General features: G+C 40.8%; 1 long non-coding RNA gene across 1 annotated transcript in view; it reads left to right on the top strand.

Annotated features, from left to right (window-relative positions):
- The first annotated feature begins 559 nt into the window (after positions 1–559).
- LOC102201715 (uncharacterized) overlaps positions 560–5,365 on the top strand; it is a 23,477-nt gene continuing 18,671 nt past the window's right edge. Inside the window, exon 1 of the long non-coding RNA XR_311772.1 lies at positions 560–624. This is a non-coding gene — a long non-coding RNA (uncharacterized LOC102201715). The remainder of the gene's footprint in view (positions 625–5,365) is intronic.

Below are 5,365 nucleotides of genomic sequence, written 5' to 3'. Positions count from 1 at the left end.
TTTGAACAGTCAAATACTTTGCAAGTGTCATTCACCCATTGATATGCACATTGGTATAACATATTTTTTTCTATGCTTTTTTAAAAATCCCTTTTTCTGGCCAATAACTGGTCACATAGGCACAATATGCTGTTACCATTCATGTGCACTAATTTAACTAACAAGATAACAGAACTAGAGTAACACCCCCTTTCCGGTATTTATTCTAAAGGTAACCAGATGCTGGTTGGAGCTTTGTGGTAAGTTATGATACTTTAAAATCTTCTCACTGAATACATGTTTCCTCAAAATGACAAATTATTCCTTTATTGAATATAAAATGAGCGGGGAAACTCCAGTCAAGCAGTTTTTTTCTGCCATTGGTAGAAGTAGAATACACTCACAAATGTGAGACCATGAGAAAGCCACAGCTCGGTGGCCTCACGTTCTCACCACTAACACTATGTTTGTCTGTATAGGAAGGCTGAAATAGATAGTACCCCAGCCAAACTATACAAAGAGGACATCTGATGCAGAGTGCTAAGAATAAGGACATGAGTCAACAGTGCTGTTCCCAATATGAAGGGGCAGGCATCTGACAGTGACACATTTTGCTGGAGAAGAGACAGAAGTTGGTCACTGTTGGTTAGTGTTTTACATTTTTTCCCCCATAACATTTGAATTTACAGTATTTTCAGATGTTCCAGTAACAAATTCCCCAAGCTGAGATATTTATTTAATTATTATGATGCGTTTGAGGGCCGGACGGTCTATGTGTCTAAATCTTTATGTACTTTATATAAGAGGTGGACTTAGCTATCGTAACGTTACTCAAAGGTTTGTCCCGTTATGCGGCTGCACTTTGGCACCATGGCCAATGCGTCTTTGTTTTTTGAGCTAGATGTGACCATATTTGGACAAGATGGTGGGGTGCTAAGTTAACACTATCAAGCTTGGTTACCAATCCGTCTCTAGAAACCATTTAAGTGTATCAAACGGACATAGATATTAGCTAATTTGTGCTAAGTGACAGAAATAGAATTTTACTCACCGGAACTGGAGCACAGACTCCAGACACAGACTGGGAAAGCCTGTTAGTCAAATAAACCCAATAAAAAGGCTCCAAACCGCACTGCAAGAGGTCAAATTCAGCGAATTAGCGATAATGATGCCTTAGCATACAGTAACAGCTACAGCTTCCTCTGTCTGCACCCATCTGTCAATAATAGTCACCGTGTATAACTCTAAGTCTGAATACAATTTTAGTTAATGACCCCAGCGCAGTGTTCATGTATGGGGAGACTGTAACAGCTGTAGAAGTTGCAGTGTTAAGATAATTCTCTGCTTGGTTGAAACATGTAATACGAGTTGTTATCTGATCTCTTCTTCCTAAAGTCTTACTGAAAGTCTTGCTGCTGATCTTTGAGAAAGCAACTGGAGTCTGGAGCAGATTTCATGAGGCATTGCACAATGATCTTCTTAAAAGCAGGTCAAGCTCATCTGAGACCACACACCCTGAGGATGCACACACACCCGTTCTCGTAGCTCAACCTCCCCTCCTGTTTCAGGTCTCTGTTTCCAGCCACTGACAGGTCAGCAGGGCCTATTCATAGTAACACACAAATCACTGTCTTATTGTGAGAGAGAGAAACATTGACCCGCAGTGACACAGGACAGGGTTTGGCTTGCTTCTGATTTTTTGAAAAGTCACAGTGAATAAGGAAATAGAGGTGGCACACACAAAAATGCTCTTAAACACACAACCACCCACAGACCGCTCCTAAGTGATATTTTCTCTCTTTTCCCGTTAGCAGCTCATAATAGCATTTTTTTTTCATGCAGACTCTGTGGGTGTCCGTGTTCACCCTCACTTATCACGTCGCTGTCACATCTCGGTGGTCGGGAGATGTGTCTCACCATTCTACCCGTCTGTCCTTGTTTATGTAGGTTTGTGTAAGTTATGTGATTTTTTTTTTAAATTTTGCCACTATAGCTCGTTCTTGATCTTCATTGTCCATGTCTCGACATTCGTATAGTGTGCTATTACAGGGTAAAGTATACAGAGAAATGACATCTATTTGACCCACTTTCACTGACTCCAACCAGATTTGGCAGAAAGATAAGAAAGCTCTCTGCCAGTAATCTGTTAGTAATCACCTATATAGCATTAAAATAGCACTGGGTCTTAATCCAGATGCTCTCATTAGTACGCTTCCATGTAATACAATATGTACCCTGTGTACTTACTCTAACAAAGATAGGATTTCAGCAGGCTAGTAAACAGACTGGCAATTATGTAGTGCTTTTCTATTTAATTTGAGTACTCAGAGAGCTTTCTCACTACAAGCCCAGTCACACAGGTGGGTGTGGTAGTGCAAAAAAAGTGTTTTTCTCCATACCTAATCTCTTTTAACCTAAAATTCTTCACTGATGTAGCAGTGGTGTTTAAAGTTTATGAATTTCACAAAAAACACATGTTTTTTATTAAATATTTTAATTTGGGTTTTAATCAGAGCCATTGAATGGAAGAGACTGTCATGGTTGGCTGTGTGGCAAGCAGAAGTGGTGGACCCAAAATTGCAGAACTCTTGGAGATGGGAATAAACTGAAAACGCAGCTTTATTGCTGGAGGAAAGATTCACGAAATAAAACTTACAAAAACAAACCTCTAAACCGAGGTGCTGGAGGACAGGACATTACAAACACACAGCAAGTTGAGAGTACGACACGACACTGACACAAAGAAACACAGGGCTTAAATACACAGATAGCAGTAATCAAGGGATGAGAGACAGGAGGGGAACACACCTGGGAGAAATCACAGCTGACGAGACAGGGGAAACGTAAAGCGAGCACACTCACATACGACACAGACCTTCACAATAAAACAGGAAACTCAGACACATGGAACCAGACAAGACATTGAACTAAACAGACAGATTCACAAACAGACGGGGTGACACCATAGACAGACAGATACAGACGCAGACTCAGAGGCAGACCGAATATAACACGTAGAACTCAAACAACAATAATAATCATGATAATAAATTGGAAAATGATAATAATAAACTTAAAGCGCTGGGTCACCGACCCAGGACCATGACAGAGACACGTAATGTCCGTTCGTAATGTCTGGTCGCAATAGTTCTAAAAGTTATCGACATACAGTAGCCGGTGCTAAGCAGCTTAGAAGGTGAATTTTTAACCACCTAGGACCTGGCATCCACAAATGTGGACATCACATTTTGGGTTATTTAGACAAAAATACTCAGTTTTGCTCTACAAGGGCCTGATGTTATACTTCTACTGTTCTATCGAAATTTTAAACTAATATCCTCATATGTGGCTCTCATTTTTCTTAGATACAAAAATCAGGTAAAAAAAAAAAAAATACAAAAAAGCACATTTCACAAAAAGAAAAAACACATTTCAACTGCCCACTAAGCAGTTGAAATGTGAAGGCTACATGATCCACATGACAACCCCGAATCCTGAACCTTTCCTAACACGACTGGGACTTACTCACAAGGGCTCTGGTTTTAATCTCCTGCCTGTGTGTTCTGAGGCTGTGTGCGTGTGTGGTGGTGAACCGTGTGATGACGTAGGTGCGTGCACGTGTGCTCCGGTCACAGCACTTTCTAGCATGGCCAGAGGTAGGTCATTGTCACGTTGTTCACGTCGCTAATTAAAGATTTCTTAAGTCCATTAGTTGTAATTTGAATAAGCTCAAACTGCTGTGTCTTGTTCTATTTTATATCTGACTCATCTGGTGTGAGTCCTGCAGATGGTTGAGTTCGCTAACTGAAATTTATAATGAGTTTTATCTCGAGGATATAAGGGTAATGCTAGCTTGCTAAGTTAGCCTGATCGCTAGCATTTTTTTGCTATATTATCATAGGGTGTTGATCATACAGAAGCGCTGGGGGCAACTCTGGGTGTGTTATCATGGGTAACATGTAGGGTTGGAAGAGCCAACCTTATTGACCTTATGATCCATATACACACACTTCCTTAGCCACTGCCACCCCTACTGTTGTCTAAAATTGAACATCAAACTTGTAGTGTCACAATAGAACACTTACAATGAATGCACAGTTAGCTATCCCCGCCATGATCCTGGCTGGCTGGATGGATTATGCCCATCATCTAAATACTGTTAACATACCTTTAGCTACTTGTTAGTGTGAATACACTCGCCCTTAGGCACTCAAAATAGCGACAGATGTTTACAGTTAGTGACACATTATCTCCTCTCGCAATTTTTTTTATCATCATCAGCACAGTGTGGGTAATGTAAAGACTGTAACACAGGAAACTCTAAAACTCTTTATTGTTCGTTTCACAACAACAACATTGGTCCCTCTTAACCTTGACCACTGCTTTTATAGCAACAATGGCAGCAGAGGCAGCATTTAAATGTAACAAAGCAGCATTAGCCCAGAAACGTCTCATAGCTCAAAATCTTGTGACTTTTGGAGAAATCACAAACATGATTAACAGCATGTTGCTGTAACTTTAATTTCACGCTATAATGTTGTTCTGAGCAAGTGCGGCAAGTGAATCAGCAACAGAACACCTGCTACTACATCAATCTTTTCACCGACTGCACCCATCAGATTTTGGGAACACATATTTTACCACCTCTCGTGCCTCTGTCGGCCTCTATTCGCGGTGTTCCCTCTGTCATGAGCCTCCTGGCCTTATAGCTGTCTGCCTCTCTTCTCTCTCTCTATCTCTCTTTCGTTCTCTTCAAATGGCATGCTGTGCCAAGTGTAAGTGATTCAGCTGACTCACAAGCAGCGTGGGTTGCCAGCTACCGCCCTCCTCGCTCCAACACACATTTTACTCAGAAACAGAGGTAGAATTCAGAACTAAGATGAGAAAGAGCGAGCTGACAGGATGGAGGGAAAATGTTACAATTAAGCCAAGTATATATTTCTATTTTCTTTGGGTAGATGGGGGAGGGGGGGGGGGTAATGTAACCGCACACTCAAGAACATACCCAAAATATTTTTTGCTCTTCTTCTCTTTATGAATATATTGAAACTTTAGTCTGACAGAAGCGGGATACCATTTATTAATTTGCTCCCTGGGGAGCACCAAACTGAGTCATTCCTCCAATTACAACTGGGAGAAGGTAAACACAAAGGCACATAAAGGTAGGCAGGGAGCTCCCCTAAGGTACGCCATTGCCCCTTTTTATAAAAGGACCCTTATAATCCTAGCATATCACACCAAAATACACATGAGAGCACACAATCCCTGTTTCATATTAGAGAGAGACCTAATTCTGCTACTGAGAAATAGGGTCACATTACAAGCTGATTATGATGACTCAAGTGTGTTGTATTAAATATACATACATACATATATATATATATAT

The sequence above is a fragment of the Pundamilia nyererei genome, unplaced genomic scaffold, assembly GCF_000239375.1.
Source record: "Pundamilia nyererei isolate P.nyererei 1_Seehausen unplaced genomic scaffold, PunNye1.0 scaffold00059, whole genome shotgun sequence".
Classification (NCBI taxonomy): Eukaryota; Metazoa; Chordata; class Actinopteri; order Cichliformes; family Cichlidae; genus Pundamilia; species Pundamilia nyererei.
The sequence above is the reverse complement of the archived record's forward strand: the minus strand, read 5'-3'. Positions and strand labels throughout refer to the sequence as shown.